The 13,296-nt window shown below is 36.8% G+C and overlaps 1 protein-coding gene across 2 annotated transcripts in view; it reads right to left on the bottom strand.

Annotated features, from left to right (window-relative positions):
• Window positions 1-7,447: 7,447 nt before the first annotated feature.
• The window catches only part of LOC149214733 (uncharacterized), a 57,870-nt gene continuing 52,021 nt past the window's right edge, over window positions 7,448-13,296 (bottom strand). For both annotated transcript variants that reach the window (XM_089392384.1, XM_089392385.1), the window contains one exon: window positions 7,448-9,276. The gene's annotated coding sequence lies outside the window, so the exon portion shown is untranslated. The remainder of the gene's footprint in view (window positions 9,277-13,296) is intronic.

The following is a 13,296-nucleotide window of genomic DNA, read 5'->3' as shown; positions in this document are numbered from 1 at the left end:
GAAAGAAAAATTTGGTTGTTAAAGAAAATTTCTTTATTAAAAAAAAATCCAATAAGAAAAGAACTCAAGAGGTTTGTTGTATAGCACTCACATTTCCATTTTTTGAAGAAAGTCAAGAAGACACCTTTCAAGATACTGACGAGTATCACTTCAATAAAAATGGAGAAATTTTCTTGTTTCCCAGAAGATTGTCCTCAATGTTTAATATTTTTCCAGTGCAAGGAAAAATGATCAACAAGTGGCTCCTAATTTTCATCTACCATTTACGTAAGGTATCTTGTTTCAGATAAGAGCTTGTGGCTTTTATGTCTTGGTGGAATATCTCGTGCATTTGAACTCAATCTTGAATCAAGATCCTACAAGATTCAATGTGCAATTATTTAAATGTGCATGCAAAGATGGCATAAATTCAATTAGATAATCAAAATATAAATAAAATATGGCATACTACAAATAACAAGGGGGAGCTTGATATGGAATGAGAAATCTAAGGAATCATCCATTTGATATTGTCACTATTTTTCCTGCATTTGAGCCCAAAACACAATCAGTATGTATGTATCCATAAAAGAAAGTTTGGCACGCTTGTAGCACTCTAACTTCAAACAAATATTTTTAGGCCATTTTTAAGTAGGCAGTGTGCCTAGTTTACATTGGCAAACCAGTGCACATTCTTCTACTAGACCCACAAGTGCACTACAATTTGATGCCCACCAAAAAAATACCTACACTAAAACCTCCTTAAAGTACTAATTGCAAAGGTTTTCACTTCTATTATTTTTGTTGAAAATGGTTAGTATGGTGGAATTATAGTAATGTAGTGCACCTATGTGCTTAAACTTGACAAGCACATCACATTTTGAACAAAATAGATAATTGAAAAATAGGTTGCATGACTTTCATCAATGTATTGTAAAATCAATTGGAAAAAATAAATAGGCTTTAATTTTATAAACATAAGTTAAACAAAACCCTAATCCTTGATCCATTGTTATGCAAGAAAACGTTAAAGGAGAAAATTATGCATAGAGATTTATCAGGTAAGAGATTAGAGTCAATAGATTTTTCTAAAAAGAAAAGGATTTATAAGGGGTCACCATGGATCACATACGAATGTAAAGAGGGGAAGTTGTAGGCATGTAACTCACCACAACATTTAGGGTTAAAATTCAATGTTTGAACTGATGTTTGTTGAATGAAAAAGAATATATATGAAATTAGTGAAAAGAATGTAAATTTTGTTTTTTCTTCTTTTTATCCTTGATAAAAATCGCTTAAGTGACGATAGGCAAAAAAATATCTCTTAAGTAATGTTAGAAATGTCACCTAAGCACATTCCATTAAACATTTTTCTATATACAAATAGATAATGGTATGGAAAAGGTGGAAGGGAGAATAGATCTAGATGTATTGCAAACTCAAGTGTACAATTGCAAGATAAGATTTCAAGGATAGATTGTTCATTAAACAAAACCTTAATCCATAGTTTGTTGTTGTGCTAGCAAAAGTTAAAGGGGCAACTTGTGCATAAAGATTTAGTAGTTAAGAGATTGGACTTTATATATTTTTCTATTAAAATAATAATATTAATATGTAAGGGGTCACCATCGATTACATAAAAATCTAAAGATGAGAAGTTTTAGATATGTAACTCACTACTACATTTGGGGTATAAATTCAACATTTGAACTTGAGCTTTAATGAAAAAGACATTTTTTATGTTGAAAATCAATTAAAAATTGTGAAATATGTCTCTATTTTTTTAACTTTTCCCCTGATAGGCATCACTTAAGTGATAGTAAGTAGCAAATATCTCTTGAGCAATGTTAGAGATGTCACTTAAGCTCTTTCCATTAAACATTTTTCTATATGCAAACAAATATCAACATTGAAAAGGTGGAAGAGAGCTTAGATCTATATGTATTGCAAGTTCGAGTGTACAGTTGCAAGATAGGATTGCAAAGATAGACTATTCAAAGAATTCAAAAGAGAGTTTACAATGATGAATGAATGGTAAAGTATTCAATGGATTGAAATCAAGGTGTAGGTGTATTCCTTTTCACACAAATGGAAAAGGAGCAAATTCCCTACCTTGGAGGAAGCTCAAAGAAAAAAATATGGTAGGGAAAGATGCCAAAAGAGGAACACCTATTTAGAAAAGTGCCATGTGGCACTAGTAGCATTTGTATGGTCAAAAAAGGATCACTTGATGAGGACCACTCCACTCCAAGGATGAATAAGAAGACCTTTTGTTGCTTGATCATGAATTTACCCTTAAAAGAGGGATGTATTGTTCGACAAGGCACCTAATGCATTCTTAGGGCTTTTTATCTGGCACCACAAATCATTGGAGGTAAGTTGTTCACATATTTAGAGAACCCCCTAAGAGAAGTTGACATGTATCAACCTATAATTAAATCAAACCCTAACAGCTACTCTATGAGGAACACCCTAACTCTAGGGTTTCTAGCGCTCTTTTATTATTATTTTATTGATTAGGTTTGGTTTGAAAGGTAAATATAAAAGAGGATTCAATTGCTTAAGGCATGGTTGGAAGATAAGGAATTCCCCCAAGCACTTAGTTGGATATCTTTGGAGGATTGGAACAAGGACAAGTCCGAGTGAGGTTTTTCTTATTTTTTCCACTTTTAATGGGTTGATTTGATGATTGTAAATTACTCTTACAAAGGGCTAGTGTAATCCTTGAAGAATCGAAATTTTGATCCAAAAAGAAGACATTAGGGTAGAAGTTTCACCCTCCCTATCTTGTGTTGTAATCATTGTTCATTCTATGGATATTGTTGTTGTTCTACATATTGAGAGGCCATGGATGCCCATTTCCTATTCATGCTTGCATGTTGTTACTTGGTTATTTTGCAAGTATTGTGAGGTGCTCATTAGAATGACCCTCTATATTTATGCATATTGAAGAAGATCCATGTGGTTAGACATTATTGTTTTTCGATAGTTCAGAGAATATTGTAACTAGCCTAACTATGCCTTTTTCATCATATTCAAACCCTCTTGTTCATTGATCTTAACTTCATAACCCAACAATATAGGCACTTATCTTGGTTCCACCATCCACTTTCTTCTTTACAAAACATCATAAAACATATATTTTCTAGGGTTTCCCACCATGTGCCTAAAAATACTAGCCTAAAATGAGTGGAAGAATTATTGAGGTGACAATGTGCAATCTTCCCAAGTTTCCCTAGGTTGCACTTTGTTAAAGGACTTAGTAGCATTTAGACAGATGGCTTGGGAGGTAACATTTTCTAGGGTTTCCCACCATGTGCCTAAAATACCAGCCTAAAATGAGTGGAAGAATTGTTTAGGTGACAATGGGCAATCTTCCCAGATTTCCCTAGGTTGCACTTTGTTAAAGGACTTAGTAGCATTTGGAGAGATGGCTTGGGAGGTAACATGCCCCAAAGTCAGTAAGGATCTAAAATAGGAACAACATTGTTATGATTCACAAAATCCTTCATCCATAAATGGAAAATATGGCCCTGCCTCATTAGAAACATTTGACATATTCTCTCCATCAAATATGTTACTTTACATAATAGAAGTCACTACCACATCATCCTGGAAGACGACATTTGGCAGACAAACATGACTGGCCCTGGCCAAGATTTCAGACATCTTTTCTATGGTGTGCATTGTCCATTGTTATGTGTGCCATAGAGCTTCAAGAACAAAGAAGACTACTTAGCCAACGTATGTGCAACCCAAGAATAGGAAGTTTATCTTGAGTCTTGACACTTGCCATAAAACTCATGCATTTTTACCACATATAAGACAAAATTCTCAGAAGAGTGATGTAATGAAGATAAAATTGAACCTCATGGATTTGACAAACCAGAAATAGGGAAAGACTAAGCACATGGTAAGAACGGTGGTTTCTAAAAAACATATGGCCTTGGTTTCACCCTCCCTATCTTGTATCTTGTTTTATAATCATTGTTCATTCTATGGATATTGTTGTTGTCCTACATATTGAGAGGCCATGGATGCCCATTTCCTATTCATGCTTGCACGTTGTTACTTGGTTATTTTGCAAGTATTGTGAGGTGCTCACTAGAATGACCCTCTATATTTATGCATATTGAAGAAGATCCATGTGGTTAGAGCATATTGTTTTTTGATAGTTCAGAGAATATTGTAAATAGCCTAACTATGCCTTTTTCATCATATTCAAACCCTCTTGTTCATTGATCTTGACTTCATAACCCAACAATATAGGCACTTATCTTGGTTCCACCATCCACTTTCTTCTTTACAAAACATCATAAAACATATATTTTCTTGGGTTTCCCACCATGTGCCTAAAAATACTAGCCTAAAATGAGTGGAAGAATTGTTGAGGTGACAATGGGCAATCTTCCCAAGTTTCCCTAGGTTGCACTTTGTTAAAGGACTTAGTAGCATTTGGAGAGATGGCTTGGGAGGTAACATTTTCTAGGGTTTCCCACCATGTGCCTAAAATACCAGCCTAAAATGAGTGGAAGAATTGTTGAGGTGACAATGGGCAATCTTCCCAGGTTTCCCTAGGTTGCACTTTGTTAAAGGACTTTGTAGCATTTGGAGAGATGGCTTGGGAGGTAACATGCCCCAAAGTCAGTAAAGATCTAAAATAGGAACAACATTGTTATGATTCAAAAAATCCTCCGTCCATAAATGGAAAATATGGCCCTGCCTCATTAGAAACATTTGACATATTCTCTCCATCAAATATGTTACTTTACATAATAGAAGTCACTACCACATCATCCAGGAAGACGACATTTGGCAGACAAACATGACTGGCCCTGGCCAAGATTTCAGACATCTTTTCTATGGTGTGCATTGTCCATTGTTATGTGTATCACAAAACTTCAAGCACAAAGAAGACTGCTTAGCCAATGTATGTGCAACCCAAGAATAGGAAGTTTGTCTTGAGTCTTAACCCTTGCCATAAAACTAATGCATTTTTACCACATACAAGACAAAAAATTCTCAAAAGAATGATGTAATGAAGATAAAACTGAACCTTATGGATTTGACAAACCAGAAATAGGGAAAGACTAAGCACATGGTAAGAACCGTGGTTTCTAAAAAACATATGGCCTTGGTTTCACCCACCCTATCTTGTGTTGTAATCATTGTTCATTCTATGGATATTGTTGTTGTCCTACATATTGAGAGGCCATGGATGCCCATTTCCTATTCATGCTTGCACATTGTTACTTGTTTATTTTGCAAGTATAGTGAGGTGCTCATTAGAATGACCCTAGGGCCTATATATTTATGCATATTGAAGAAGATCCATGTGGTTAGAGCATATTGTTTTTCGATAGTTCAGAGAATATTGTAAATAGCCTAACTATGCCTTTTTCATCATATTCAAACCCTCTTGTTCATTGATCTTGACTTCATAACCCAACAATATAGGCACTTATCTTGGTTCCACCATCCACTTTCTTCTTTACAAAACATCATAAAACATATATTTTCTAGGGTTTCCCACCATGTGCCTAAAAATACTAGCCTAAAATGAGGGAAGATTTGTGTGACAACGGGCAATCTTCCCAAGTTTCCCTAGGTTTCACTTTGTTAAAGGACTTAGTAGCATTTGGAGAGATGGCTTGGGAGGTAACATTTTCTAGGATTTCCCGCCATGTGCCTAAAATACCAACCTAAAATGAGTGGAAGAATTGTTGAGGTGACAATGGGCAATCTTCCCAGGTTTCCCTAGGTTGCACTTTGTTAAAGGACTTAGTAGCATTTGGAGAAATGGCTTGCGAGGTAACATGCCCCAAAGTCAGTAAGGATATAAAATAGGAACAACATTGTTATGATTCACAAAATCCTCCATCCATAAATGGAAAATATGGCCCTACCTCATTAGAAACATTTGACATATTATGTCCATGAAATATGTTACTTTACATAATAGAAGTCACTACCACATCATCCTGGAAGACAGCGTTTGGCAGACAAACATGACTAGCCTTGGCCAAGATTTCAAACATCTTTTCTATGGTGTGCATTGTCCATTGTTATGCGTACCACAGAGCTTCAAGCACAAAGAAGACTACTTAGCCAACGTATGTGCAACCCAAGAATAGAAAGTTTATCTTGAGTCTTGACCCTTGCCATAAAATTCATGCATTTTTACCACATATAAGACAAAACTCTCAGAAGAATGATGTAATGAAGATAAAACTGAACCTTATGGATTTGACAAACCAGAAATAGGGAAAGACTAAGCACATGGTAAGAACGGTGCTTTCTAAAAAACATATGGCCTTGGTTTCACCCTCCCTATCTTGTGTTGTAATCATTGTTCATTCTATGGATATTGTTGTTTTCCTACATATTGAGAGGCCATGGATGCCCATTTCCTATTCATGCTTGCACGTTGTTACTTGGTTATTTTACAAGTATTGTGAGGTGCTCATTAGAATGACCCTCTATATTTATGCATATTGAAGAAGATCCATGTGGTTAGAGCATATTGTTTTTCAATAGTTCAGAGAATATTGTAAATAGCCTAACTATGCCTTTTTCATCATATTCAAACCCTCTTGTTCATTGATCTTGACTTCATAACCCAACAATATGGGCACTTATCTTGGTTCCACCATCCACTTTCTTCTTTACAAAACATCATAAAACATATATTTTCTAGGGTTTCCCACCATGTGCCTAAAAATACTAGCCTAAAATGAGTGGAAGAATTGTTGAGGTGACAATGGGCAATCTTCCTAAGTTTCCCTAGGTTGCACTTTGTTAAAGGACTTAGTAGCATTTGGAGAGATGGCTTGGGAGGCAACATTTTCCTGGGTTTCCCACCATGTGCCTAAAATGAGTGGAAGAATTGTTGAGATGACAATGGGCAATCTTCCCAGGTTTCCCTAGGTTGCACTTTGTTAAAGGACTTAGTAGCATTTGGAGAAATGGCTTGGGAGGTAACATGCCCCAAAGTCAGTAAGGATCTAAAATAGGAACAACATTGTTATGATTCACAAAATCCTCCATCCATAAATGGAAAATATGGCCCTGCCTCATTAGAAACATTTGACATATTATCTCCATCAAATATGTTACTTTACATAATAGAAGTCACTACCACATCATCCAGCGAGACGGCATTTGGCAGACAAACATGACTGGCCCTGGCCAAGATTTCAGACATCTTTTCTATGGTGTGCATTGTCCATTGTTATGCGTACCACAGAGCTTCAAGCACAAAGAAGACTGCTGAGCCAACGTATGTGCAACCCAAGAATAGGAAGTTTGTCTTGAGTCTTGACCCTTGCCATAAAACTCATGCATTTTTACCACATATAAGACAAAAAATTCTCAGAAGAATGATGTAATGAAGATAAAACTGAACCTTATGGATTTGACAAACCAGAAATAAGGAAAGACTAAGCACATGGTAAGAACGGTAGTTTCTAAAAAACATATGGCCTTGCATCAGAATCAAATATGCATCATCCTTGTCACATTGCAACCTAGACTTTAATGGGGATTTAATATGATTACGCTCAAGTGTTGTAGGCAGGATGCTCAACCCTAACTGGGTGAGCTTGTATTTGCTACAACAATTGCATCTTGATAATACACAGGGATGTCATCAGGAGCATACGTTCATAAATATTGGATTTGTTGTATCCTGAACCATGCCTCAGCCGTGGAAAATAGTCCATTTAACAACATACGTAAACTTTTACTATAAGAGCGAATGTATACTGTCTCAACTAATTTTGTACAATTGTCATTCTCCATCTTCAATATTTGATCAGAATCAGGATAAGAATTGCTGAATGGAAAAATTAATTTGCATGCACGGAAGTATAGGTTAAGGTTGAAATGTGTGTTGAGCACCTGCTGTTTTTTTCATGAGCCCTTTTAACACCCATGGCCAGAGCAGAAGACTCATGGTTAACATATTTCACCAGGAGTTGCACGGATTTTTCTATTCCTGTATAAGCCACACCCATACCTGCTGCACCCACATCCAAACAACTTCCTCTACAAAATAAAAATATCTGCATTGCTCCACTTATCCTAAACACACACGTTCAACTGTACTAGCCACCCAATCACACCAACGCAACACTGGTTTCATTTCTTCACAAGCCTCTAATTTGAATCCTCAAAACTACAACTGTACATATCTGAATGAACAGACACAAGGCTAGTAAGATGACCATTGAAAACCATGGTTACACAAACCATGGGTGCAATCAAAATTGGCAAAAGAATCCAGTGTGGGTGTTGCACTTGTTTGGAAATTAGGGATTGTATGATCAGAGACCTAACCCTAATTTTTTGTAATAAATAGACATTTAAAAAGAAAAATGAAATCCGAATTAAAGCATATCAACTTTGTAGCCTTCATACTCATAGTGCTAATTGGGGAATGGGACAAGACCACCAAGTTTGCTGACTATTAAATGACTGCAATTCCTAGCAATTAACAAATAACATCATCAAATATTCAGGCTATAACACCAAAATAATACGAGCCAAGATGGAAAATGGTGGAAAGAAGTAAAATCAATTCCTCTAATTGCAAGATCTAGTAGTGGAACTCTGTGCAGTGTGAACACTTCTAATTCATATTACCAAACTACGAGTGTTGATGGCTAAATACAAAGAGAGGTCCATTAAATACAGAAAGACACACTGCAGTGAACTTTAACCTTTCAGATGAGAACTACAGTTCTCTAGAAGACAGACTACAGTGATGCCAACTTACTGTACATAACTACTAAAATACAGTATTCGTATAAACATGATGATCACAACAAATCTTATGCCAACCCTAAAGTGCTCAACCAGAGCACTGGGAACAAATTGCTCAAATTTTGACAAAGTTAGAAAAATATTATTATGTAAATTGTGTGCTCACTGTTCCTGGAAATGATGATAGTAGAGATTGTTCAAAACATGCACCTAGGGGGGTAAATTTGCCACGACCCAAATACCATAAACTGATCCTATGTCAGGAAACAGATACACAAAAGAAAAAAACAAGAACCCAAGATTCCACAATTCTGAGGAGATTCAGATCGGGGTGCAAGGTGCCCTAAGGTGAATCTGGTAAATATGTTGAAAACCTTATTTGCGCTCTGGCAAGAAGCCCATAGGCTATACCATAGTCATCTAAAAGAGGGAATATCACACCCACCTCATGTCAAACATCACCTTAATACAGTAAAATTGACAGGTAGAGACAGCTCTCGGCTTTCGTTGCTTGCCATGCATGTCCTCCAAATACTGTGGTGCAGAGACATGATAATTGACATTATATATATATATATATATATATATATATATCGAGAGAGAGAGAGAGAGAGAGAGAGAGAGGAGAATTTTCTCAAACTCTAAACTTTGTTTGAAGAAACCAAAAAAATCCACAAAAGAGTTCAGAAGACCACTTGATATTTCTAGATAAAGCTCATGTAATTGGTGTAATGTCAAGCAACTGTTTTATTCACTCAATCAGAACAACTCAAGTCATTTTTTGTGTACTTCTGGAAAATTTAGCACAACTACTAACATGGCATGATGTTTCCTTCGTTTGGGAAAAAATTGTTAAAAAACTACGAAATACTTAACTAGTATAAACAAAAACTGATTGTTGGTTACACAAAAAGGACAAAATAAAATCCAGCAATATAATAGAGCTTGTACAACATTCCTTCATGTTTAAAAAAGATAGTTAGCCTTCACCCAATTCAATAGTTCTTAAATCTTACTTCTTTTGCAAGATATGAACTCAATCACACTTGCAAAACTTGTTTAGCTTCAAGAGTCATGCATGTTTCTTGATGCTGTGAAAGCTGTGAAAGCAACTGAAGCAACGCAGAAGACCTCTTGTCAGATTCACAACTGTCACAGCCATCCTCAGAAGAGCCACACGATAGAAATGTCATGATATAACTGGGGGTGTGATCAGTTGAGAAGGCACGGTTCTGGGAGACTGCATAAATAGAAACTACTGCATATGTAATGACATCAATTTGGTACTGATATTCTGTTGAGATGGATAAAGGCGTATATCCTAATTATGAATTAGGATCCGTGACTTTGTCTTTATCCACCATTATACAAATAGATTGTTGAAAGAATATTACTCAGGATTTTATGTTCACGAGTAAACACTTGTTTGATACAGCCAGAGTCATTTCTCTGCTAAGTTTCTCAGTCATTTCGCTGGTAAGGGCAGGCAAATAATCAGAATATGCCATATTGATGACCCTGAATCTATCAGCCCTTACACTAATCTTGGAGATTATCTATCCAATGTGAGGCCTTAGTTACATGAAAAATAAATATTGGGTCCAGATGTAGATCCACCAGATTTTTCGATTCAAGATGGATTTTTCGCGCTGCTCTAGGGTTAGGTTTTCATGCAGTCTTTTGCCAGGTGTCGTCACTAGTCTCGAACTGGTAAGGTGCATCGAAGGCAAGCAATGGAGTGGAGACATTGTCCTTTGCATCCTTCGAGACGAGGACCGATGGGAGATTATGGTTAAATCTGTCATGGAATGGTACAATTTCTGCTATTGTTCGCAAACAGTCCTTGAGGGTAAGCAAATGCTCTGCCCTGTTAAAATCTTTTGTGAATGGGCTCCTCATGAAACTGCAGATAAAGAACAGAGTATCAAAAAGGAGTCCAAAGCTTATATCTCTGGTGGCGGCGTGGCTTGTTTGGGGTGGTTGCGTCAGGTGTGCCCTACAGAGATGTTTATTGAACATCCTTCTCTCCATGCACAGGGATCTTATGTTTATGCTGTCTCTAGGGATCTGAATCCGTCGAAGAAGCAACCCCTTGTGGTTGATTTGGGGTCTGCAGATTTGAAGCGGCCTGTGTACATGAGGGACCTATCTTCCCATGGAAATCCCCATCGTTTTTCCCTCTCTGATCTGGCCAAAAGGTAGGCCAAGACAGAAAAGGAAACATTTCAGATTTTCTTAAAAAATCTTAATGGGAAGACCTCTATTTTTTGGATCAGGGACTCAAACCTGGTGGAAAACTTGAAACAGAGCATTCAGAATAGTCTTGATATATATGCAATTTGCTTGTTTTTCGAAGGGAAAATGCTACATGACTCCTTCCAGATGGAGGACTATGGCATTGTGTGGAACTCCACCATCATTTTAAATCTGAAGCTGCGTGGTGGAGCTTGAAGCTGCAAAAACCCCAGTGAATTTGTCTCTTTCAAGGATGCAGTGCAAGGGAAGGCTTACATCACATCAGATCAGATCCAAAACAACCCAAGACCCTACATTGTAGAACAAATGGAACAAGCACTAGCCATGGAAGTTAATCTTCCAGAAGTAAATTCTCTTTTTTCTGTTCTCCAATCCAGGGCTGCTATATGCAAATTCAATGGTTTCTGGCCTAGATTTGGCGCATTACACCAGTGGGTTTTCTCTACTTGGACCCCCAACTGTGATATCTATTTCTGTTCTAAAGGTTTCTTCATTGTTCAATTTGATACACAAAAAGATCTAGAGTGCATCCTACATGATGGGCGATGGTTTTGGGGCAGAGTTGGGCTCTTCATTACTCCATGGTTCCCAGATTTTGATGCTACAAATATGGTGGTCTCAACAATGGTAGTATGGGAAAGACTACCCAATCTCCCTCTTCCTTCTTGGCACCATAAGGTCCTAGAGGATATTGGAAATACTCTAGGAAAATTCAAAAAGATGGACCTTGAAAGAATAGGAAAAGGTATCTTTACTTTCGCTAGAATTTGTGTAGAGATAGACCTCAGCGAAAGTCTACCTGACTGCATTCAATTGAAACATAAAAACTTTCAATGGACCCAAGTATTAGATTATGAGAACACGACATTTAGATGTTGAATATGCTTTCAAACAGGACATTTGTAGAACACATGCCCACTAGCAAAAAAGTCCCAAAAAAGAAAAAGAAACAAACCCATAAGCCCAAGGGGTGGCAGGTATCTGACCCTCATCTTTCAGAAGAAGAAGAAGAAGAAACCATGGAGAACCATCCAAATGTGGATGCACAAGTTCAACATGGTAACCACGCAGAAGAGGGTGTTGTGGCTCAGTCCGGAATCGCAACCCACATTCAAAAGGGTACCGAATTAGTAGATATCCAAGCATCATAGCAGCAAATAAAAGGAAACACATAACAAAAAAGGGCATGGGGGGTATAAAGAGAACCCATGTCTCTGAGAGTTCAGACTCAGATAAAGAAGTCCCCTTGCAGACAGTTGGAAATGAATTGGCAATGGTACCGGTTGATCCCAGCCCTGGGGGTTGGCAAAAGGTTTAGAAAAAGAAAGGAAAAAAGTAGAAGTTAAGGGATTTTTATCATGCTTAACTTTGGCATATTTTATGTAATTTTTACAGTTCCTTTTTTATTGCTCATAACCCAAAAGGCTTATCTAACCAAATGTTTTCAGCATCTACAGAATGTAACTTTCTTCCTTGTTGCAAGTTCAATAAAATTATGATTTTTTCCAAGAAAAAAAAGATCCCCCATATTTTTGAAAAGTCAGAATCCAGATATGGGGAAACAACACACACACACACACACATCATTTCCATCAAAAACAACTAAAAAATAATTCATTAAGTGGATAGTGAAAACATAGGAAAATCAGAGCTCCAAATATATTTCACTCCAAATTGCTCTAACAAACTCAAAAATGCAGACTGTTATGAAAAAATCAGGTTTGTGTGTTTGATAGGCAAAAATTAGATTGCCAATAATATATAAATGTGTTCTAGTATCTTTTACAAATAGTCTTTTTGAAGGAACTGTCAGCTTTGCCATTTCTGAAAGACTGGAAATGGATCTCAAGCAGATGCTCTAGTATTTCTAAACCAAAAACACATCCAGATCCGAATCAAAGGAAATGCAAATCCTGGATCCTCCATAAGTAGATCCAGTAACATTGTGTACAACATTTGAGATTAACCAAACTCAAAGGGGATAAGGCCCTCGTTTTGGGCTCCTTTTGATGATCTTAGCCCTCAGTCTCAATGGCTGCAAATCAGAGTTGAAGTATTTTCCATTTATCAAGAGAAATTTCAAATGATTAATGTAGTTTCTGTGACCTGTCATGTCCAGTTCTCTTCCTATACATATCCTTCCTTGACTATTTTGAAATGTGGCACACAAAAAACCAAGCAAAAAATAAACCTCAGACATTTGATAAGATAATTATATTACCAAAGAATGACCACAAAAAGTAGGTCAGTGGAACTAAAAGAGTACAATCAGTTTAAACAAGTGGGAGTACAAAAGCA

This window comes from Pinus tabuliformis, chromosome 1_1 (genome assembly GCF_031772625.1).
Source record: "Pinus tabuliformis cultivar Carrire ecotype Pingquan chromosome 1_1, CPIR1, whole genome shotgun sequence".
Taxonomy (NCBI): domain Eukaryota; kingdom Viridiplantae; phylum Streptophyta; class Pinopsida; order Pinales; family Pinaceae; genus Pinus; species Pinus tabuliformis.
The sequence above is the reverse complement of the archived record's forward strand: the minus strand, read 5'-3'. Positions and strand labels throughout refer to the sequence as shown.